Raw genomic sequence first — 25841 nt, 5'->3', positions numbered from 1 at the left:
ATCAATAGCGATTATCCTGGTGACAGATTTCCTTTAAAGCTGACCCACAACAGTGAAGAAAAATGGCTGGGTTGTTATGTAAACCTGGTGAAAAATTGTATGTGGAGACTAAGGGCCTGCGAGCTTCTATTGGCTGGTAAGGGTCATGTGACCAGGCTTCTATTGGCTAATGCATTTTTTATTTTTTAGATATCTCAGGTACGGTACGTGCTAGAGAGCCGAGACCTGGTTTAAAACCTTCCCGCACACCTGATGTACCTGTGTGCCAAATTTCGTGATTATAAATGCGACAGTGCGGATTCCTTTAGTGGACATACATACCCCGTTCCCTTAACAGTGATGTCACGATCCCTCCCGTGACAGAGGTTAGAAGATCTGAGAGACTTGCATCACATGAGGTTATCTGACAGTCTCTCGGTTTTCACTTTGCAGTGTTGTTGCTTGTATGACCACACCTCTTGTTTCAGGTGTAGCTTGTGGTCATCACTGCTCCTCTATTTAGTCTGGACTCACACTTCTTACCATGCGGTTGACATTATCTGCCTGGAGTTGGAAGAGCTGGTGTGTTGTCCTCTTCTGAGTTCCTGCTCATCCATTTTCTATTGAAGATAAGTGTACTCCCCTTTGTATTTTGTTGTCCCCTTTTGCTCTTTGCTTCCTAGGCCTCAGGAAGATGCTGGTTCATTCATCTGGGAAGGAACCAGTGGTCTCAGACCCTGTCAATACGCCTATGGCTTTTCAGGGTTTCTAGGGCCTAGTTTTCCGGTCTATGAATATTCCCACTTCAGGGTCTATTCATACTGACAGGAGTCAGGGCTAGGTTTAGGATTTCCTAGGTGACAAACTTTTTCCTTTCCCTAGCCGTGAGGCCTAGTTTCGGGTCACTTTCCTTCTATGGTCATTCTGGTGTTCCTCCCCTACCCCTACATTGTGACATTATCAACCTCCCAAAAACCACCATTTTGTTTGTTCAGTGCAGCGATGGATGCGATTTCTGCACTGGTTGGGCAACTGCAAGGACTGTCTTTGGAGGTAGCTGACCTCCTCACGAGCGTCCCACAGATTTAGAGACCGCAGGCGGCAGCGGGAACCAGGCCTGCCCTGAACCTAACGTCGCTCTCCCAAACAGATTTTCTGGTGTAAGTGACAACTTTATTCGGTTCAGGGAGTCGTGCAAATTATATTTTAGACTCTTCTGGGGACGAAAGTCAAAGAGTGGGTATAATAATTTTGTTACTTAAAGGTGACGCTCAATCTTCTGGTCGGTAGATACATTTTTCAGAGCTCTAGGTCTTATCTACGATGACCCAGGTCGGATCTCCCTGGCCAAGACCAAGTTGCGTGGCTTACGGCAGGGAGAGCATTCTGCGGAGACCTATTGCTCTGAATTTCGGAGATGGGCTACAGATACAGAGTGAAAGAATCCAGCTCTCCGTAGTAAATTCTGTCAAGAGTTATCCGAGAGCCTGAAGGACGCGTTGGCGTTTCACAAATACCCTGAGTCATTGGAAGCGGCCATGTCCCTTTCTGTATGTATTGATAGACGCCTGAGGGACAGATCTAAGGTTCCTCACTCTCAGGACGTACTATCATATAAGGTGGCGGCCTTCTCCGACTCTTTGGGTAAAGAAACACTTGAGTTTATGTCTGGTGACGAACCAATGCATCTGGGGGGAGCGACCCCTGGATCTGGTGATAAGAACTTTAGGCTTAAGATGAGACTCTGCTTTTTCTGTGGATAAAAGGGGCATTTTGTTAACGTATGTCCTTATGTTCAGCGGCAGGGTGAAAAAAAAAATTGTTTAATCTTCATCTCACTCTTGGTGGGGGGGAATCTGAGAATTTACTTTTGTCATTTGCTGGTAGTACCGGATTTCTCCTGTCTGTCGAGGTGGTGCTAGATTCCAAAATGGTGGGAATTGAAGTGTTTATTAACAGTGGGGCAGGGGTTAACCTACTTGATGGTCAGTTTGTCCATATGCATGGATTGACAAAAAGTGCATTAGACAAAAATATTTCGGTGTTTACTACTGATTCCGCTCCACTCACAAAGAAAAGTTTATCACAAATGGTACAGGACATTCATTTAAAGGTGGGTGATTTTCATCAAGAATCCATTTCGTGTTTTGTGCTGGAGGGTCTGCCTGCTCCCTTGGTGCTAGGGTTACCATGGTTAAGCAAACATAACCCTACCATCGATTGGCAAGCGAGACAGATTCTTGATTGGAGTAATTATTGCATCGTCTTAGCACTTCACTTTCTGTAGTAGCCACTAAAGTTGTACCTTCGTTTATTTCAGATTTTTCTGATGTATTCTCTAAAAGTGGAGACCAGGAGTTTCCTCCACATCGGGAGTATAATTGCCCCATCAACCTTGTTCCCGGAGCTAGGTTGCCCAAGTCTCAGTTGTATAATCTTTCTGAACCCGAAAGAGCCGCCATGCGAAAATATGTCACCGAGAGTTTGGCCAATGGTCATATTAGACCATCCAAATCCCCAGAAAGAAAAAGGACGGAACTCTTAGGCCATGTTTAGACTTCCGTGAGCTTAATCGCATTACTGTCCGTGATCCTTATCTCCTTCCTATGATCCCGGATTTGTTCAAACAGATTGTCAGTGCCAAGGTGTTCTCGAAGTTGGATTTGAGGGGATCATATAATCTGATAAGGATCAAGGAGGGGGAAGAATGGAAGACGGCCTTTAATACCCCTGAGGGTCATTTTGAAAATATGGTCATGTCTTTTGAGTTAACCAATTCTCCTGCAGTTTTCCAACATTTCATCAAAGACATTTTTCATCATCTAGTAGGCAGGTTTGTGGTGGTGTATCTGGATGATATTATGATTTATTAACATGGAAACGCATCAGGATCACTTGAGACAAGTGTTACAGATCCTAAGAATGAATAAACTGTATGCTAAGATGGAGAAGTGTGTATTTGCAGTTCTGGAAGTGCAATTCCTGGGCTACCTACTCTCTTCTTCAGGTTTTCGTATGGATCCTGAAAAGGTCTGTTCTGTGTTGGACTGGGATCGAGCCGAAAATCTGAAAGCGCTTATGCGATTTTTGGGGTTCACCAACTACTACCGTAAATTTATTTTGAACTACTCGACGATTGTTAAACCTTTAACGGACATGACTAGAAAAAGGTTCGGATATCTCAGTCTGGTCTCATTCCTGTCCTCCGGGGAAGTTGTTTGTTTCTGCTGAATTGCAGCACAAGGTGTTCGAGGAACATCACTGTACGGTTCTCATTTCTGGGAGTAGATCCACTGTCAATCTCATTTCTTGTAGATTCTGGTGGCCGGGGTTGCGTAAATGTGTTGAGGGTTATGTGTCAGCTTGTGGTACTTGTGCACGTGCTAAGGTGACAGATACTCGCCCTTCAGGATCTCTACTTCCGTTGTCCATCCTGTCCCGACCTTGGACTCATTTGTCCATGAACTTTATCACAGATTTGCCAAATTCCTCAGGAAAAACTGGGATTCTAGTGGTTGTGGATCGCTTCAGCAAAATGTCGCACTTTATACCATTATCAGGTCTAGTTTCAGAGAAATACTTATAATAGATATAATGTATGTATAACACGTATTCATTAATTAGGAAAATTTAATGAGGAAAATAAATGTGCTTCTAAAATTAACTTTAATTGGACTTAGGGGTAACAGGGCAAATACCCTAGTTATAAACAAAAGAAAAAATAGTCACTGGTTTCATAGCAGGGCTGATGCAGGAAACTGTAGATAAAACTGGGGTAACAAGGTTGAGCACCAGGGTAGAAATTTCTATCCCTATTATTCACCCTAAATTATAGTCTCTGCCCAGTAAAGCCCCCTTATGGTAGAGGCCCCCTGTCCCCGTACCTAAAGCCTGACTGAGCCCTATTAAAACCCTACATTCATGTACGTATCCGATATGTACATGTTCACATGGGTGCAGGAATTAACCTTATACACATATATAAACAATAGAAACCCTGAAGTGTTTCCTCCGCATTTGGCGCTTCATCAGGGGGTGATAATAATGAATATTCGTAGGGATTAATATAATCATACAAAGAAGATGATACATAGATAAAAAGGTGCTTATCTCCCTGAGTTCACATGTGGGATCATGGTGTATGTGAGACCATGTCAGCAGGTGCCTAGAAAAAATCATTTAGATAGATGAGGATTGTCACTCAAAGCTCACATGATATCGGTAAATTATCCTGATATAGTCGTACTTACTGATATACAATGCCCACAGTGCCTGGCACGCTGATGTATGGGGAGTGTTAAGCGGCTAGTATGCTGAGTTTAGCGCTCAGAATTTAAAGTGCGGGCGTCATATGGAACTTACAGACACCGGGGAGACACTTCCGGCAGGTGGAACGCATGAATGGAGCGCAAACATGTTACTTCCGGTATATGGAGCGCATATGTTAATCGCAGAGCTCCGAAACCAGAAGTAATGGGGTCAAACAGCTCCGATGGGAAAGACTCATAAAGAGAAATGTCATAAGGTTTAAATTAACATGATAATGTTACAGACGACCCCTATTTTTTATTACCAATAGGATATATTGGTGAAAAAATGCAACTAGCCGAGGTATATTGTTAAGAAGGGAGAGAGTTAAAGATCTGATAATAGAGATATATAAAGAAAGTGAGAGGGACTCCCCATGATAGAGGGATACTCAAGCTCAGTACATACAACGATTATAGGGACCTTTATATATAGGTCACTGTTAATATTTCAGGTGCTTCACCCTTTCTCGGAGGCATTGGAACTACCTCCAAAGCCGAAAACATAAAGGAATTAAGGTTACCTCCATGATGTTGGTTGATATGAATGGCAATGGGGGTATCATTACATTTAACAATGTCATTAGTGTGTTCACACACCCTTCGTCTAAACTCTCTGTATGTTTTACCAATGTAGTCTTTGGGACAGGTACATTGGCATATATAGATATATATGGTCTTACAATTTATGAAGTCTCTGCTTTTATGTGTAGTTAGTCACTGAACAGGTCACAGTTTTAGTGGTTTGTATAAAGTTACAGGCCTTGCAAGTGTCACATCTAAAAACCCCTATTGGTCTTCTATCCAGCCATGTACCCTTTTTTTGTCGGACCAGTATAGTGGCTGTGTACCAAATGGTCCTTTTAGACTTCTACCATTTCTATATGTGATCTGTGGCAAGGGACAGATCACTTTGGAGAGATCCTTATCCATGGCAAGAATATGCCAATTGGTTCTCAGAATGGCTCGTACTTCTTTTTTGGCTACATCGAAAGTCGAGATAAGACGAATCAGATTATCATCATAATTTTTTGCTTTTGGCACCAGGAGGTCACTCTTTTTTTTTTACTTTCTGAGATCTGGAAAGCTTCTTTCAGGATAGATCTAGGGTAACCTCTCTGGGATAATCTGTTTTGTAATTTTCTCGACTCACGAAGGAAGTTCTCATTATTGGAGCAATTCCTGTGGATACGCAAATATTGCCCCTTGGGGATACCTCTTTTGACTGTGACCGGATGATGGCTATCCCAATGTAAAATACTGTTGGTAGCGGTGGGTTTTCGATACACTGATGTAGTCAAATTCCCTAAGGTGAGTTTTACTTCAACATCCAGAAAAGTTATACACTCAGGTTGAATTTTGGATGTAAAGCTCAGACTGATGTCATTGTCATTAAGTGTGGTGATGAAATCACCAAACTCCTCCTCTTTACCATTCCAAATCAAAAAGACATCGTCGATGTAACGAGTCCAAAAAAGGATCTTATCGTTCCACCAGATCTGATGGTCCGGGAAAACGTATTTGTCCTCCCACCAGCCCAGGAGGAGATTAGCATAAGTAGGGGCACAAGGGTTCCCCATTGCTATCCCCCTGAGCTGATGGTAGAAAGATCTGTTAAACACAAAAAAAATTATGAGTAAAGGTATATTTAAGAAGACACATAATGAACTGATTATGGTTCCGACAGTGAATACCTCTAGTCCTGAGGTAGTGGGCTGTTGCCGCCATACCTCTATCATGTGGTATAGATGTATATAAGGATTCCACATCTATACTAGCAAGGAAACAATCAGAATCAATGGAGATGGTTTTGATTTTACGTAAAAAGTCCATAGTATCTCTAGTATATGATGGTAATGACAGAAGGAAATCCCTCAAAACTCTGTCTAGATATATACCACAATGATGAGTAAAAGAGTCGACTCCTGACACAATGGGACGACCCTTAAGTAATTGCAGCCCTTTGTGCACTTTCGGAAGACTGTAAAACGTAGCCAATTGAGGAGACTTAGGAAGAAGAAATAGGAATTCATTATTATCAATGACTCCCTTTTTAAGACCAGAATATGGGAGAAGGATCACTCGGGAGAGTTATATAGCTGTCCTTATTATTAAGCAAATCTTGGCAAATTTTTTGATATTTTTTGTGGTCAAGTATGGCTAGATTACCTCCTTTATCAGAAGGTTTTATTACAATTGTATTATCACTCTCAAGGCTTCTAAGGGCCATGGATTCACTGTGGGATAGATTGTGATATATAGAGTGGTTACTGTTAAGTTGTTCTAATTCAGCAACTACCAATTGTAAAAAGATGTCTATATGTTCTGAATTTATTAATGGTAGTAATCTAGTGCTGGTTGGATGTAAATTGGTGAATGGTCCATCACTTGGTTCTCTTGATCCTTCTTCCCAAAGGTCAAGCAGTATCTGTAAATCAGGGAAGTCATCTAGGTTAATTCCCAGTTCCGTACATGTTTGTTTATTAGTATTTTGATAGAACTTATGCCACTTTAGCCTTCTACAGAAAAGATTAAGATCTTTACCCATGTGAATTTGTTTAATTTTGTAGTGGGTACAAAGGAAAGGCCTCTCTGTAAAAGGTTTTTTTCAGTATCTGTTAATACACGAGCAGAAAGATTAATGATTTGAAGACCATCAGCAATGGGTGGTTGTCGCCACCCCTTGTCCAGTCTCTCAGTTGGTAGGGACTTTGGTTGTTTGATAAAAAAGGAACCTGGGATGGATGAGAAGAGGTATATGAGGAAGATAAAGGAGGGGGAGGGGGAAATTACCCTCCACCTGCCCTGCCAACATTCCCTTGCTGTCTTCCCCATTTTTGCCATCTACGTCCAGGTCTACAAGTGGAAGAATTGTAACCACTCTTGTTGTAGTTGGTATTTTTACCTGAAGGTTCTGAATCAGAAAACTCAACTTCTGATGATGATATCTCAGACTCAGAATGAGTAACTGTTTGTAACGGATCTCCTGGCACCCTGACCGGGTACCTCCGTTGATAGTTGCTCCTACTGCTTTCCGAGGACTCCAAGCACTCCACTTGACACCGTACGCACTGCATACCCCACGAACCGCCGAAGCTTGGTTGAGGTCTCACCGTCTCCTACCCACCCTGGACCTACGACAAGGCTCCAGGCTCCAGTGGGTGATCCTCTCCTAAAATCAGAGAGCAAGAACAGCTCTTACAAGAGCTAGTAGTAAAGCCAGGGGAGTATAGCAAATCTTTAGCGTATAGCAATCCCCCAGTGATGATCAGTTACCCAAACACCAGCCTCAACATGATGAAGGATAAAACAGGCACTCTTTATTGAGGGCTACCCACCCGTATTCATGCAGGTCCCCATCTGGTGGACACGCCCCTAGGGGACCAGAAGGAAGACTGTGACACAGGACAGATATGCAGCAATTCAGGATACACAGACACAATACATCCCCACAATGCATCATGGTTTCCTCCTCTCTGCCCTGGAGACACCCGAGGAGTAATTCAATGATCTCTCAAGACAAAGGGAAATCGCCAATACACATGTGGGGACAACAGGACAGAAATCACCATTTAAACATGCAATGTCACAACCCTTACAGTAAACACAGACATTTAACATATCCCCAGATAGCTCAAGTCTGGGTACCCTCAGATAACATAAAATACAATTCCAAAGACAGATTTAAGCTGTGCGGCCGGTCTGTCTTCTCCTTTAAAGTTAGTATGGGCCATAATCCTGAGGCAAGAGGCTGGTAGCCAGGCCCCTCCGAAACCCAGTGGCTAGGTTGGTTTCGCCACACATCTCCCCCTCCCAGGGAAGAGTAACCAGATACCTGACCTCATGCCGGTCGGTATCTGAGTTAGTCTGGCAGTCCACCCACAACCCAATACTGGACCTGTTGAATTTTGGGGCCTGGCTCTGTTCTGTATGTCCCCAGCTGTTGAGGGGGCATCTGCTACTCCTTGCTTCCTTGTTGCTCTCTAGCTTGGAGCTGTAGGTACTTGGTGGGCAGAGGCCGACTGCGCTCTGCCCCGATGCCAGCTCTTCTGCTGGGGTAGCCTGTGGGAAGTCCGGCTCTGGAGAAGAGGATAGGGGAGGGCAGAGGCCGACTGCGCTCTGCCCAGATGCCAGCGCTTCCGCTGGGGTAGCCTGTGGAAAGTCAGCCTCTGGAGAAGAGGATAGAGGAGGGCAGAGGCCAACTGCGCTCTGCCCAGATGCCAGCTTTTCCGCTGGGGTAGCCTGTGGGATGTACGGCTCTGGAGAAGAGGATAGGGGAGGGCAGAGGCTGACTGTGCTCTGCCCAGATGCCAGCTCTTCTGCTGGGGTAGCCTGTGGGGAGTCAGGCTCTGGATAAGAGGATAGGGGAGGCCAGAGGCCGACTGCGCTCTGCCCAGATGCCAGCTCTTCCGCTGGGATGTGGTCAGGGAATCCTATCCCCAGGACCTTGTTGCAGATCGGCTGTGGAGAGGAGGAATCGCTTACCTCCTCCTCCTGGCATTCCTGCAGGGTTGGTGGGGGATCTGAACCGGCCGTCCAGCATCCCGGTTGGCCTGGTGCAGAGACCGCGGTCCCATCTGCACCATCGGAGTTAGGGGTGCTGTCCCCCTGTGGTTGGGGAGAGAGATCGGTTGTCTCTTCTCTCTTTACAACACACTGCTGCTGGGGAGTCAGACCAACTGTCTCAACTCCCTGAAACTCCAGCTGCCGTTTGGGATCTGTGCCGACTGCCCATCATCTCTGTAGGGCCGGTGGAGAGACCTGGGTCCCATCTCCACCTGCCATCAGGAGGTCTTCCCAGAACCAGTCGATGAAGTTCCCTACTTTGGGAGTTGGTAGGGAAGCAGGGGGTATTGCCGGCAAGTCTTCCCAGTTGTAGGAGGGCAGATCTGGCTCTGCTTGTCGAGTAGGTTGGGGATGAATGGAGCTGAGCAGGTGTTGGTAGGTCTGCTCCAGCTCCCACTCCCTTGTTACCAGGTGGGTCATGTCTTTGCTCACCTCCCTTCCGTCAGCATAAACATGCATGCCCATCTGGTAGTCGTAGATGTCCCAAAACCTAGACTCATCCGTGCTGCCAAGATCAATGTCCTCCTCCAAGGCATCCCATAGTAACCCAGGTCCATCATAATCCTCACCCTCGGGTCTGTCGTGCTCAGCCATCCAGGGGGAATGTTGAATGACATGCCACCTTAGGACCTGGTAAGCGTCCTCTAGCCAAAGCTCCTTACATACCAGGTTCTGGAGCTCTGTTACCCAGTCATCCAGGGGCTGCTCTCCCAAGAGACCCATCCGCATCGCCACACGCTTCTGTAGCCGCTGCTCATAACTGGGGAGACTCTCACCTCGCCGCCGCTGGGCATTTTCCAGGGCATCATACCAGACTTCCTTTCTGTCTGCATCCCTGTAGTCTGCGGCTGCCTCCTCCTCCTCATCATAGAACGCTGTCCGAAGACTAGCCGATTCCATCCTGCTGTAGCCAGGGGCGCTGTACGGATACTAGCGTTGCCCTCAATTTAGTAAATCCACGAACGGTGTCTCCGAGCTGCTTCTCCTGTCACTAGGACGCCATCCCACTGCTTGCCACCAAATGTAACGGATCTCCTGGCACCCTGACCGGGTACCTCCGTTGATAGTTGCTCCTAGTGCTTTCCGAGGACTCCAAGCACTCCACTTGACACCGTACGCACTGCAGACCCCACGAACCGCCGAAGCTTGGTTGAGGTCTCACCGTCTCCTACCCACCCTGGACCTACGACAAGGCTCCAGGCTCCAGTGGGTGATCCTCTCCTAAAACCAGAGAGCAAGAACAGCTCTTACAAGAGCTAGTAGTAAAGCCAGGGGAGTATAGCAAATCTTCAGCGTATAGCAATCCCCCAGTGTTGATCAGTTACCCAAACACCAGCCTCAACATGATGAAGGATAAAACAGGCACTCTTTATTGAGGGCTACCCGCCCGTATTTATGCAGGTCCCCATCTGGTGGACACGCCCCTAGGGGACCAGAAGGAAGACTGTGACACAGGACAGATATGCAGCAATTCAGGATACACAGACACAATACATCCCCACAATGCATCATGGTTTCCTCCTCTCTGCCCTGGAGACACCCGAGGAGTAATTCAATTATCTCTCAAGACAAAGGGAAATCGCCAATGTGGGGAAAACAGGACAGAAATCACCATTTAAACATGCAATGTCACAACCCTTACAGTAAACACAGACATTTAACATATCCCCAGATAGCTCAAGCCTGAGTGCATATTATTTGGTGAATGGCACTCAGAATACACGAATACAATAAAATTAGCTATCTGGGTACCCTCACATAACATAAAATACAATTCCAAAGACAGATTTAAGCTGTGCGGCTGGTCTGTCTTCTCCTTTAAAGTTAGTATGGGCCATAATCCTGAGGCAAGAGGCTGGTAGCGAGGTTGGTTTCGCCACACTGTTTTATTATCAAAATTATATGCTTTGTTATCCCTAAATTCCACAAGATCCCTAGTGAATTGTTTATGCTTTCTTTCTTTTAGAAGATTTGACTACATCAGTGTATCGAAAACCCACCGCTACCAACAGTATTTTACATTGGGATAGTCATCATCTGGTAACAGTCAAAAGAGGTATCCCCAAGGGGCAATATTTGCGTATCCGCAGGAATTGCTCCAATTATGAGAACTTCCATAGTGAGTCGAGAAGATTACAAAACAGATTATCCCAGAGAGGTTACCCTAGATCTATCCTGAAAGAAGCTTTCCAGATCTCAGAAAGTAAAAACAGGTGCCAGAAGCGAAAAATAATGATGATAATCTGATCCGTCTTATCTCGACTTTCGATATAGCCAACAAAGAAGTATTAGCCATTCTGAGAACCTATTGGCATATTATTGCCATGGATAAGGATCTCTCCAAAGTGATCTGTCCCTTGCCACAGATCACATATAGAAAGGGTAGAAGTCTAAAGGACCGTTTGGTACACAGCCACTATACTGGTCCGACAAAAAAGGGTACATGGCTGGATAGAAGACCAATAGGGGTTTTTAGATGTGGCACTTGCAAGGCCTGTAACTTTATACAAACCACTAAAACTGTGACCTGTTCGGTGACTAACTACACTCATAAAATCAGAGACTTCATAAATTGTAAGACCAAGGGAGTTATCTATATATACCAATGTACCTGTCCCAAATACTACATTGGTAAAACATACAGAGAGTTTAGATGAAGGGTGTGTGAACACACTAATGACATTGTTAAATGTAATGATACCCCCATTGCCAATCATATCAACCAACATCATGGAGGTAACCTTAATTCCTTCATGTTTTCGGCTTTGGAGGTAGTTCCAATGCCTCCGAGAAAGGGTGACTGGGATCGGAAGATTCTACAGAAAGAAACTGAATGGATATATTGCTTCCACCCAGTCACCAGGTGGTCTTAATGAAAGACCTACGTACACTTGTTTTATTTGAAATGTTTCTCCTTCTGATATAGCTTCTACCTCCAGGAAATTCGGTTGTCCCCCTCTGGACCATGACGGTGCGAGAAGCACCTGAAATATTAACAGTGACCTATATATCAATGTCCCTATAATCATTGTATATAGTGAGCTTAGGTACCCCTCTATCATGGGGAGTCCCTCTCACTTTCTTTATATATCCCTATTATCAGATCTTTAACTCTCTCCCTTCTTAACAATATACCTCGGCTAGTTGCATTTTTTCACCAATATATCCTTTTGGTAATAAAAAAATAGGGGTCGTCTGTAACATTATCATGTTAATTTAAACCTTATGACATTTCTCTTTATGAGTCTTTTCCATCGGAGCTGTTTGACCCCATTAATTCCGGGTTTCGGAGCTCTGCGATTCACATATGCGCTCCATATACCGGAAGTCACATGTTTGCGCTCCATTCATGCGTTCCACCGGCCGGAAGTGTCTCCCCGGCATCCGTAAGTTCCATATGACGCCCGCACTTTAAATTCTGAGCGCTAAACTCAGTATACTAGCCGCTTAACACTCCCCATACATCAGCGTGCCAGGCACTGTGGGCATTGTATATCAGTAAGTACGACTATATCAGGATAATTTACCGATATCATGTGAGCTTTGAGTGACAATCTCCATCTATCTAAATGATTTTTTTCTAGGCACCTGCTGACATGGTCTCACATATACCATGATCCCACATGTGAACTCAGGGAGATAAGCACCTTTTTATCTATGTATCATCTTCTTTGTATGATTATATTAATCCCTACGAATATTCATTATTATCACCCCCTGATGAACCGCCAAATGCGGAGGAAATGCGTTGAGTTTCCATTGTTTATATACACTGCTCAAAAAAATAAAGAGAACGCTTAAACAACACAATGTAACTCCAAGTCAATCACACTTCTGTGAAATCAAACTGTCCACTTAGGAAGCAACACTGAGTGACAATCAATTTCACATGCTGTTGTGCAAATGGGATAGACAACAGGTGGAAATTATAGGCAATTAGCAAGACACCCCCAATAAAGGAGTGGTTCTGCAGGTGGTGACCACAGACCACTTCTCAGTTCCTATGCTTCCTGGCTGATGTTTTGGTCACTTTTGAATGCTGGCGGTGCTTTCACTCAAGTGGCTCAGGTAGTGCAGCTTATCCAGGATGGCACATCAATGTGAGCGGTGGCAAGAAGGTTTGCTGTGTTTGTCAGCGTAGTGTCCAGAGCATGGATGCGCTACCAGGAGACAGGCCAGTACATCAGGAGACAAGGAGGAGGCCGTAGGAGAGCAACAACCCAGCAGCAGGACCACTACCTCCGCCTTTGTGCAAGGAGTAACAGGAGGAGCACTGCCAGAGCCCTGCAAAATGACCTCCAGCAGGCCACAAATGTGCATGTTTCTGCTCAAACGGTCAGAAACAGACTCCATGAGGGTGATATGAGGGCCCGACGTCCACAGGTGGGGGTTGTGATTACAGCCCAACACCGTGCAGGACGTTTGGCATTTTCCAGAGAACACCAAGATTGGCAAATTCGCCACTGGCGCCCTGTGCTCTTCACAGATGAAAGCAGGTTCACACTGAGCACATGTGACAGACATGACAGAGTCTGGAGACACCGTGGAGAACGTTCTGCTGCCTGCAACATCCTCCAGCATGACCGGTTTGGCATTGGGTCAGTAATGGTGTGGGGTGGCATTTCTTTGGAGGGCCGCACAGCCCTCCATGTGCTTGCCAGAGGTAGCCTGACTGCCATTAGGTACCGAGATGAGATCCTCAGACCCCTTGTGAGACCATATGCTGGTGCGGATGGCCCTGGGTTCCTCCTAATGCAAGACAATGCTAGACCTCATGTGGCTGAAGTGTGTCAGCAGTTCCTGCAAGACAAACGCATTGATGCTATGGACTGGCCCGCCCGTTCCCCAGACCTGAATCCAATTGAGCACATCTGGGACATCATGTCTCGCTCTATCTACCAACGTCACATTGCACCACAGACTGTCCAGGAGTTGGCAGATGCTTTAGTCCAGGTCTGGGAGGAGATCCCTCAGGAGACCGTCCGCCACCTCATCAGGAGCATGCACAGGCGTTGTAGGGAGGTCATACAGGCACGTGGAGGCCACACACACTACTGAGCCTCATTTTAACTTGTTTTAAGGACATTACATCAAAGTTGGATCAGCCTGTAGTGTGTTTTTCCACTTTAATTTTGAATGTGACTCCAAATCCAGACCTCCATGGGTTTAAAAATTAGATTTCCATTTTTTTATTTTTGTATGATTTTGTTGTCAGCACATTCAACTATGTAAAGGACAAAGTATTTCAGAAGAATATTTAATTAATTCAGATCTAGGATGTGTTATTTTTGTGTTCCCTTAATTTTTTTGAGCAGTGTATGTGTATAAGGTTGATTCCTGCACCCATGTGAACATGTACATATCGGATACGTACAGTACAGACCAAAAGTTTGGACACACCTTCTCATTCAAAGAGTTTTCTTTATTTTCATGACTATGAAGGCATCAAAACTATGAATTAACACATGTGGAATTATATACATAACAAACAAGTGTGAGACAACTGAAAATGTCATATTCTAGGTACTTCAAAGTAGCCACCTTTTGCTTTGATTACTGCTTTGCACACTCTTGGCATTCTCTTGATGAGCTTTAAGAGGTAGTCCCCTGAAATGGTCTTCCAACAGTCTTGAAGGAGTTCCCAGAGATGCTTAGCACTTGTTGGCCCTTTTGCCTTCACTCTGCGGTCCAGCTCACCCCAAACTATCTCGATTGGGTTCAGGTCCGGTGACTGTGGAGGCCAGGTCATCTGGCGCAGCACCCCATCACTCTCCTTCATGGTCAAATAGCCCTTACTTTCAAAGTTTTCCCAATTTTTCGGCTGACTGACTGACCTTCATTTCTTAAAGTAATGATGGCCACTCGTTTTTCTTTACTTAGCTGCTTTTTTCTTGCCATAATACAAATTCTAACAGTCTATTCAGTAGGACTATCAGCTGTGTATCCACCTGACTTCTCCTCAACGCAACTGATGGTCCCAACCCTATTTATAAGGCAAGAAATCCCACTTATTAAACCTGACAGGGCACACCTATGAAGTGAAAACCATTTCAGGGGGGACTACCTCTTGAAGCTCATCAAGAGAATGCCAAGAGTGTGCAAAGCAGTAATCAAAGCAAAAGGTGGCTACTTTGAAGAACCTAGAATATGACATATTTTCAGTTGTTTTTACACTTGTTTGTTATGTATATAATTCCACATGTGTTAATTCATAGTTTTGATGCCTTCAGTGTGAATCTACAATTTTCATAGTCATGAAAATAAAGAAAAACTCTTTGAATGAGAAGGTGTGTCCAAACTTTTGGTCTGCACTGTACATGAATGTAGGGTTTTAATAGGGGCTTAGTCAGGCTTTAAGTACGGGGACAGGGGGCCTCTACCATCAGGGGGCTTCCCTGGGCAGAGACTACAATTTAGGGTGAATAATAGGGATAGAAATTTCTACCCTGGTGCTCAACCATGTTACCCCAGTTTTACCTACCGTTTCCTGCATTCCTGCATCAGCTCTGCTATGAAACCAGTGACTATTTTGCTTTATTAGGTGAGAGCCCTTTGTTTTCTTTAGTTTATCACTAGGGTATTTGCCCTGTTATTACCCCTAAGTCCAATTAAAGATAATTTTGGAAGCACGTTTATTTTCCTCATGAAATTTTCATTATCAGGTCTACCTAATGCTAAAACTCTCGCACAAGTGTTTGTCGATAACATTGTGAAGCTACATGGTATTCCCTCTGATGTTGTGTCTGATAGGGGGACTCAGTTTGTTTCCAAATTCTGGAGGGCGTTCTGTACTCGCCTGGGGGTACAATTGTCCTTCTCTTCGGCCTTTCACCCTTAGTTAAACGGACAGACTGAGCGCACTAACCAGAATCTGGAAATTTATTTGAGATGCTTTGTCTCGGAGAATCAGGAGGAGTAGTCTTCATTTTTATCTTTGGCCGAGTTTGCCATAAATAACCATACGCAGGAGTCCACTGATAAGTCGCCGTTTTTTGGGGCATATGGGTTCCATCCGCAGTTTGGCATATTTTCTGGTGCTGAGACTTCTGGTATACCTGAAGAGGAAAGATTTTCCTCTTCTTTGTCATCAATTTGGTGATGGGCAACAAGTATAAATGGATGGCTGACAAGAGACATATGAGTGGTCCGTACCTGAGAGTGGGTGATTCTGTGTGGCTTTCCACAAGAGACATTAAGTTGAAGGTACCTTCTTGGAAGTTGGGTCCAAGGTTTATTGGTCCATATAAGATCTCTGCCATTATTAACCCAGTAGCCTTTCGTCTTGAACTTCCGCAGGCTTTAAAAATTCATACTGTTTTCCACAAATCATTGCTGAAGAGTTATGTCGAACCTGCTGAACCGTCCTCCTTGCCTCCCTCTCCTGTCATGGTAATCTTGAATTTCAGATCTCCAGGATAGTGGACTCACAAATTCTCCTTAGATCCCTCCAATATCTCATTCACTGGAAGGGTTACGGTCCAGAGGAGAGAATGTGGGTTCCAGCGGCCGACGTCAATATTAGTCGCTATGTGAGAGCATTTCGCAGGGCTCATCCGGATAGGGTTGGTCCTGGGTGTCCGGAGGTCACCCGTAGAAGAGGGGGGAAACTGCCAAGATCCCTCCCGAGACAGAGGTTAGAAGATCTAACTGCTGGTATGACCACACCTCTTGTTTCAGGTGTAGCTTGTGGTCATCACTGCTCCTCTATTTAGTCTGGACACTTCTTACCATGCGGTTGATATTATCTGCCTGGAGTTGGAAGAGCTGGTGGGTTGTCCTCTTCTGAGTTCCTGCTCATCCATTTTCTATTGAAGATAAGTGTACTCCCCTTTGTATTTTGTTGTCCCCTTTTGCTCTTTGTTTCCTAGGCCTCAGGGAGACGCTGGTTCGTTCATCTGGGAAGGAACCAGTGGTCTCAGACCCTGTCACTACGCCTATGGCTTTTCAGGGTTTCTAGGGCCTAGTTTTCCGGTGTATGAATATTCAAACTTTCAGGGTCTATTCATACTGACAGGAGTCAGGGCTAGGTTTAGGTTTTCCTAGGTGACCTTTTTCCTTTCCCTAGCCGTGAGGCCTAGTTTCGGGTTATTTTCCTTCTGTGGTCATTCCTCCACAATACTCTGCTCCCTTAAAAGTGACCTCCACAGCAGCTGCCCCTTTACTAGTGGCCCATGACCCCTTAACAGTGACCTCCACAGTGCCTGCCCCCTTAAAAGTAACATCCACAATGAACGCCCCTTTAACAGTGACCTCCATAGTGCTTGCCCCTTTAACAATGACCTCCAAAGCAGCTGCCTCTTTAATAGTAGCCGCTGCCCCCTTAACAGTGACCTCTACAGCAGCTGCCCCTTTAATAGTGGCCCCTGCCCCTTAACAATGATCTCCACAGCTCCCTGCCCCTTTAAGGCTAAGGCTACATGTCGATATGTGTCATGTGACATTTTGTCGTACCAATGTCGCGCAACAATTTTTATACTGATAGGATATAGTGTCGCACTGCGACATGTTGCAACTGCGACACGACAGTCGCAAAAAATCCATCCAAGATAGATGCATGTAGCAGTGTAGTTGTGCCCTATGTGTCGTGCAACGTATTGTCGTCGTGTAGCTCTAGACTAAAGCTGACCTACAGCAGTGAAGAAAAATGGCTGGGTTGTTATGGAAACCTGGAGTAAAACTGTGTGTATGTGGAGACTAAGGGCTAGAGATAGACTTGTTGTTGTTGTTCGCCCGGCGGTCGTTTTGCGTCGAACTTTGCACGTCCGCGATTCTCTGAACATGCGAACATATAGCGATGTCCATCCGCGCCATATTCTTTTGCATTGCGCCGAACTTTGACCCATGACATATCCATCAGGTGGGGCAGGACAGCCAATTGAGACATTTCAGCACATGGACACACCACCACCCTATGAAAGAACCCGATCTGGCAGCCATTTTACATTCTGTGTTTTGCCAGTGTAGGGAGAGGTTGCTTTGTGGAGCAGGGACAGGCTGTTAGGGACACCAAACGCTAGCTAATAGGGCCACAAAAGTCCTTTTAAGGACTGGTATAAGTGTGCTATAGATAGGTGTGATATACTTATACACTGCGTGCAGAATTATTAGGCAAATGAGTATTTTGACCACATCATCCTCTTTATGCATGTTGTCTTACTCCAAGCTGTATAGGCTCGAAAGCCTACTACCAATTAAGCATATTAGGTGATGTGCATCTCTGTAATGAGAAGGGGTGTGGTCTAATGACATCAACACCCTATATCAGGTGTGCATAATTATTAGGCAACTTCCTTTCCTTTGGCAAAATGGGTCAAAAGAAGGACTTGACAGGCTCAGAAAAGTCAAAAATAGTGAGATATCTTGCAGAGGGATGCAGCACTCTTAAAATTGCAAAGCTTCTGAAGCGTGATCATCGAACAATCAAGCGTTTCATTCAAAATAGTCAACAGGGTCGCAAGAAGCGTGTGGAAAAACCAAGGCGCAAAATAACTGCCCATGAACTGAGAAAAGTCAAGCGTGCAGCTGCCAAGATGCCACTTGCCACCAGTTTGGCCATATTTCAGAGCTGCAACATCACTGGAGTGCCCAAAAGCACAAGGTGTGCAATACTCAGAGACATGGCCAAGGTAAGAAAGGCTGAAAGTCTACCACCACTGAACAAGACACACAAGCTGAAACGTCAAGACTGGGCCAAGAAATATCTCAAGACTGATTTTTCTAAGGTTTTATGGACTGATGAAATGAGAGTGAGTCTTGATGGGCCAGATGGATGGGCCCGTGGCTGGATTGGTAAAGGGCAGAGAGCTCCAGTCCGACTCAGACGCCAGCAAGGTGGAGGTGGAGTACTGGTTTGGGCTGGTATCATCAAAGATGAGCTTGTGGGGCCTTTTCGGGTTGAGGATGGAGTCAAGCTCAACTCCCAGTCCTACTGCCAGTTTCTGGAAGACACCTTCTTCAAGCAGTGGTACAGGAAGAAGTCTGCATCCTTCAAGAAAAACATGATTTTCATGCAGGACAATGCTCCATCACACGCGTCCATGTACTCCACAGCGTGGCTGGCAAGAAAGGGTATTGTCACGAGTTGGAGGTCCCAGGGAGACCACCGCGTCGTCAAGCAATAAACGGAAATCAGGTACAGACACATAAGAGTTTATTGAACAAACAGAAACATGGAAAGCAGCACAGATAAAACATGAGCTCTATGTACCGTCAGCACAGTGGGAGAAAACCCCCACTGCGCCACTGTCTAGTAATACTCCAGAGGGGCGTAACTAAGCAACTCCTGGTTTTCACTAGAGCCCTAGATGGTAGGGTTAGACTTAGCCGCGGGAAGTTGCCAGGGTCCACTCTGGAGCGTGACCTAGACAGTGACAGCAGGAGCGAATGGACAACAGGTACCAGAAGGTACCGACGGCACATAGGCAAACATAACAGACAGTTAAATACAAAACAGGGCAAATAACACAAGCAGGAGTTCATGCAAGGGAGCAGGAGTGGCAATGAGCAGAGAAGGACTTGCTCCACCAGTAGTAAACTGCATGGCCTTGTCATGCCACTCTGCTGCAAAGGCTTGCTGAACACAGACATATGAATACAAAACAGGGCAACTAATAATACAAACAGGAGTTCACGCAAGGGAGCAGGAGTGGCAATGAGCAGAGAAGGACTTGCTCCACCAGTAGTAATCTGCATGGCCTTGTCATGCCACTCTGCTGCAAAGGCTTGCTGAACACAGACATCAGAATAAACACAAAGTAACTAAAACATAACTGGCAGAACAGAAAGACAGGAAAAAGGACGCAAATGAACAAGTAGGGAAACTCACAGAGCACAGACAGGCAGACACAGATCCCATAGGTCAGCAGCATGGAACAGGACAGACAACACACACCAGGAGAGCTGACACAGAACTGAGGAAACCTCAGCCTTATATACAGGTTCCATGGGTGCAGCAGAGAGACCACACCCATGGAGCAGACAGAGGATTAACTCCTAAAAGGAATACAGGGGAGTTAACCCATACAGAACCACAAATAACACACAGGAACAGAACTTCAGCGAGGAGCGCCGAATGAGCAAGAACGGAAGGTCACAGTCAAAGGTAACGACTGTGACAGGTATAAAAGAAGAAAATCTAATGACATGGCCTCCTTGTTCACCTGATCTGAACCCCATTGACAACCTGTGGTCCATCACCAAATGTGAGATTTACAAGGAGGGAAAACAGTACACCTCTCTGAACAGTGTCTGGGAGGCTGTGGTTGCTGCTGCACGCAATGTTGATGGTGAACAGATCAAAACACTGACAGAATCCATGGATGGCAGGCTTTTGAGTGTCCTTGCAAAGAAAGGTGGCTATATTGGTCACTGATTTGTTTTTGTTTTGTTTTTGAATGTCAGAAATGTATATTTGTGAATGTTGAGATGTTATATTGGTTTCACTGGTAAAAATAAATAATTGAAATGGGTATATATTTGTTTTTTGTTAAGTTGCCTAATAATTATGCACAGTAATAGTCACCTGCACACACAGATATCCCCCTAAAATAGCTAAAACTAAAAACAAACTAAAAACTACTTCCAAAAATATTCAGCTTTGATATTAATGAGTTTTTTGGGTTCATTGAGAACATGGTTGTTGTTCGATAATAAAATTAATCCTCAAAAATACAACTTGCCTAATAATTCTGCACTCCCTGTAATATACTTTCTTGTAAATTTTTCTTTATTCTGAGAAAAATTAAATAGCATATCAAAATTTGCTATATTGATATAAATCAAAAAGTTTTTAACATTTTCATTGAGTTTACATAATAGAAATGTGATTGTTTCAAGCATTACACAAATACAGAAAGATAAGTCAAGGATATAATCACTTTAAGTCATTGACCATAGCTTGTGAGAATGCTTACGATGATTTGAAAAGAAAAATCACTAACATCTAAGAGTAAGGCCTCATGCACACGACCGTATTTTTTTGCGGTCCGCAAAACAGGGTTCAGTTTTTCCGTGATCCGTGACCATTTTTTCGTCCGTGGGTCTTCCTTGATTTTTGGAGGATCCACGGACATGAAAAAAAAGTTGTTTTGGTGTCCGCCTGGCCGTGCGGAGCCAAACGGATCCGTCCTGAATTACAATGCAAGTCAATGGGGACGGATCCGTTTGACGTTGACACAATATGGTGCAATTTCAAACGGATCCGTCCCCCATTGACTTTCAATGTAAAGTCAGAAGTTAATATACCATCGGATCGGAGTTTTCTCCAATCCGATGGTATATTTTAACTTGAAGCGTCCCCATCACCATGGGAACGCCTCTATGTTAGAATATACCGTCAGATTTGAGTTACATCGTGAAACTCAAATCCGACAGTATATTCTAACACAGAGGCATTCCCATGGTGATGGGGACGCTTCAGGTTAGAATATACTAAAAGAACTGTGTACATGACTGCCCCATGCTGCCTGGCAGGTGCTTCCAGGCAGCAGGGGGCAGCCCCCCCTGTAGTTAACACATTGGTGGCCAGTGTGCCTGCCCCCCCCTCCCTCCCCTGTAGTTAACTTATTGGTGGCCAGTGCGGCCGGCCCCCCCCTCCCCTGTAGTTAACTCATTGGTGGCCAGTGCGCCCGCCCCCTCCCCTGTAGTTAACTCATTGGTGGCCAGTGCGGCCGGCCCCCCTCCCTCCCCTGTAGTTAACTCTTTGGTGGCCAGTGGGCCCCCCCCTCCCTCCCCTGTAGTTAACTCGTTGGTGGCCAGTGGGCCTTCTCCCCTCCCTCCCCCTCCTAATTAAAATCCTCCCCCTATCATTGGTGGCAGCGGAGTGTACCGATCGGAGTCCCAGTTTAATCGCTACTGCAGTCCCGGTTGCCATGGTTACTTAGCAATTTGTAGAACCATTATACTTACCTGCGAGCTGCGATGTCTGCAATGTCTGCGTCCGGCCGGGAGCTCCTCCTACTGGTAAGTGACAGGTCATGTCACTTACCAGTAGGAGGAGCTCCCGGCCGGATGCAGACATCGCAGCTCGCAGGTAAGTATAATGGTTCTACAAATTGCTAAGTAACCATGGCAACCGGGACTGCAGTAGCGTCCTGGTTGCCATGGTTACCGATCGGAGCCCCAGCGATTAAACTGGGACTCCGATCGGTACACTCCGCTGCCACCAATGATAGGGGGAGGATTTTAATTAGGAGGGGGAGGGAGGGGAGAAGGCCCACTGGCCACCAACGAGTTAACTACAGGGGAGGGAGGGGGGGGGCCCACTGGCCACCAACGAGTTGACTACAGGGGAGGGAGGGGGGCCGGCCGCACTGGCCACCAATGAGTTAACTACAGGGGAGGGGGCGGGTGCACTGGCCACCAATGAGTTAACTGCAGGGGAGGGGGGGGCCGGCCGCACTGGCCACCAATGAGTTAACTACAGGGGAGGGGGGGGGGGCGGGCACACTGGCCACCAATGTGTTAACTACAGGGGGGGGGCTGCCTAAGGTTGTGATTTAGGGGAGGAGGAAGGGGGACATAGGGAAGGAAGGAAGGGGGTAGGGGAAAAACAGGGGACAACACAAAGAACACCAGTCATCTATGATACAATATGATTAGATATCATACGTTGAAAATTCTCTACATTTTATTACATATCTAGAATCATAGACTTGAATTACTTAGCAATTGTGAATATTTTTCTGGAGTCAGATAATTTTCCCAAGCTCCCCAAATGTCCTTATATTTCGAAAGGTTTTGTGCTAGTGTCCATTCTAACATAGAAAGTACTGTATATTATAGTGCATTTGTATTGTGCAGCAGTTGTGTGCGGTTCTGCTGTGATATTGCAGCTAAATAGAGGGACAAGCGCTATTGGAACAACTATTAGCAACGGGTGTGATATACCTGAACACAACCAGATAAATAAATACCACAACTAGGCCGCACCTCTGAAGATAAAAAGTAATTTATTGAAACACACTAGTTAAAAACATCAATACATGGAAAAAATCCCACTAGTGGGTAAGATCATATGCATAATGCTGGCGATACATTAAGGGAGAGTCGTCCCTTCCTCTATGGGCCTATCGCTTATGGACTTGGTAAGACTGCGACGCCACAGTATGTGAGAGCTGCTACTGAAGAGTAATGGCACATAGGATGCGGGGAAATACCTGCAAACAATGTACTAATACGAACTAACATGAACTGACCCCAATAATCTAATTAACTGGGGACTGTCACGACCTATGGGCTACTAACTGCCTGAAACAGATGGACAAACAAACCGAAAATTTATAATTCAATAACGTTATTAAAATACTAAAGCAAAGAAGGACTGCTAACTGACAGTGGCTACTGGAAAGCGGACTTGGCTGTTATATATGTATATGTATGCTGGACTGATATATTGTAGTCATTGGGGGTTGTATATGTACCTTCCCCTTTTGCGGGTCTCTATATACATATTGGGCCTGTGGGTGGAGGAAGGCAGGCTGGTTAAGGGCGTGGATAGGAGATGGCGAGACAGGGTACAGGGAAAAAGACAAAGGGACAATCGGAGCTGAATACTTCGGTCTCCCCAATGCCCAAAAGAATTGATAGATCTAAGCAGCACCTTTTGACTAATATGCATGGACAGATTAGCCCCACAAAGAAAAAGAAAGGAGGGTCTTAAGATCAAGAGGGAGAAGCTCTTCTGAGGGAAAATTCTGGCCTGGTGCTGTCTGAGGAGGGTTCTCAGCAGTCAGGGGAGAGAGGTAAAAAATTCCCCAGAGCAGGCCCCAAGCCTGCAAGACATATTTCAAGAAATAAAAAAAAATTTAATCTGGCGATACAGGACCTCTCTCTCTCCAGACTGGGAACATTAGGGAGTCGGTGGGACTCCTTAGGGCGGATTTACAAAAATATAAAAATAGGTTGATGGAAGTGGAATAAAGGACATCAGGTGTGGAAGATTTAATGCAGACAGTCGCCAAAGAAAATACATTTTTAATGGCAGAAAATAAGGAATTAAAAAACAAAATCTTGTATTTAGATAACAGCTCTAGGAGGGCTAATCTGAGATACCTTGGAATCCCAGAAGGCGCAGAGGGGCAAGACCCCCGCGCCTTTATACAAACATGGTTGATAGAACAACTGGGCCAGGACATCTCTGATTACAAAAACTTTGTGGAAAGGACATATAGAATATCGGCAAAGATACCTCCCCCAGGAACAAGACCGAGAGTGATGATGATAAATCTTCTATTGGTTAGAGACAAGGAGGAGATATTGCATAGGGCAAGGAGGAGGGGGAGGCTGGAATATTTAGATGCAACAATAATGGTGTTTCCTGACTACGCAAAAGAAACGGCAAATGAAAGAAGCCGATTCTCCGAAGTGAAAAAAATATTGCGATCAAAGAATGTGAAATACTCGATGTTGCTTCCGGCTAAGTTGAGGCTAGAATGGGAAAATAAAACATGTTTTTTGATTCACCAGAAGCGGCTGGAGAGTGGGTTAGAGATAAGGTCAAGAGCTGAGTAGGAACAGGGCTGGGCGGCGGCCGAGAGGGGGAATGCTAAGTTAGAGAACCAGGGCTTAGGCTATCCTGGCTCATTTTGGCGGGAGGGGTTGGTTGGGTACATGCTTGCCGCTTGTTGCGTGTTATATATATATATATATATATATTTTTTTCTCTTCCTCCCTCTCCCCCCTCCGACTCGTCTCTCCTATTCCCCCTTTCCCGGGGTCTCGATAACATCTTGGAAATGGGTTGAATTGTAAATATCTTATGAGAATTATCTCATGGAATATTAGGGGTCTTAGTAGGGGTATAAAGAAAGTGGCTGTTTTTGACGCAATACATAGGTTTCTCCCTGCTATAATCTGCTTGCAAGAAACACATCTGACAGATGAGACTATGGTTGGGGTCTCCAGGCCATGGATGCAGTACTCCTTTCACTCAGTATATTCATCATATGCGAGAGGTGTGAGTATATTAAAGGATAACTGTTGTTTTTTTTGTTTTTTTTTGAGTATTGGATCGTGGTGATTAATATCACCTTGGTGGCCCTATTTCAACTTTTCACTGTGTATTCAATTACCCCTTAATTCCACATTTTTGTTCCCTGTACTGCTTACTTTTACCTGTGCTTAAAATAGAGTTGCTAGGCATGTTCCGTCTATCTGTTGATAGACTGAGCACGCAGAAGCAGGCTGCGTGCAAGGTCAGATTACTGACAGCCAGGGACTGTAAGTAAATGATTAAAGCCAGGTCCTCCCGAGCAGCTGATAACAGTGCCTGGGCTGTGTGCACTTCTCCCTGTCCCTGCGCTTGGCAGACACTCCATCACTCAGCAGAGCTGGAGAATGCAGACTTGAAGCAGCGCACAACAGGGAAGGGAGATCTGCCATCTGCTCAGTGTATAAATGAAAGCAACATGTGGTAAGAGGACCCCTTTGTGCTGGAGGAGATTAACCCTTTACGGGGGGGGGGCTCTGGTTACTGACACTTTTGGGGGGCTATTGTTACTGGCTAGTGAGGGCAGGCGGGATTAGCCTCAGGGTGAGGGCAGTGGCGGCCATCTTAACTGAATAGTGAAATTGCATTTTTATGCAGACTTGTTGCTAAGGGCTGAATCTTATTAAATATGGGGTAAGTCAGTCTAATAGTAACTGATTCTGGAATATCATGTTATTAGTAACTACATATATGAAAATTGAAATTAGGGTCTAAATGTGACAGTTATCCTTTAATACATCTGGATATCGATATTAAAATAGCGAAAGTAGTTATTGATAGGGAGGGCCGCTACGTATTGTTGGATTGTATATTGGAAGGAAGAGAATGGCTAATAGCTGGTGTTTATATAGCTCCACCCTTCAAGAACGACGTCCTATTAAAAATAAACGATTTTGCACTTAATGCGGGGGATAAATCACTTTTAGTTATGGGAGATTTCAATAACGTAATGGATGGAAGAATAGATAGATGAAGAATAGGTAACACTCAAGTCCTTTACA

The sequence above is a fragment of the Bufo bufo genome, chromosome 3, assembly GCF_905171765.1.
Source record: "Bufo bufo chromosome 3, aBufBuf1.1, whole genome shotgun sequence".
NCBI lineage: Eukaryota > Metazoa > Chordata > Amphibia > Anura > Bufonidae > Bufo > Bufo bufo.
The sequence above is the reverse complement of the archived record's forward strand: the minus strand, read 5'-3'. Positions refer to the sequence as shown.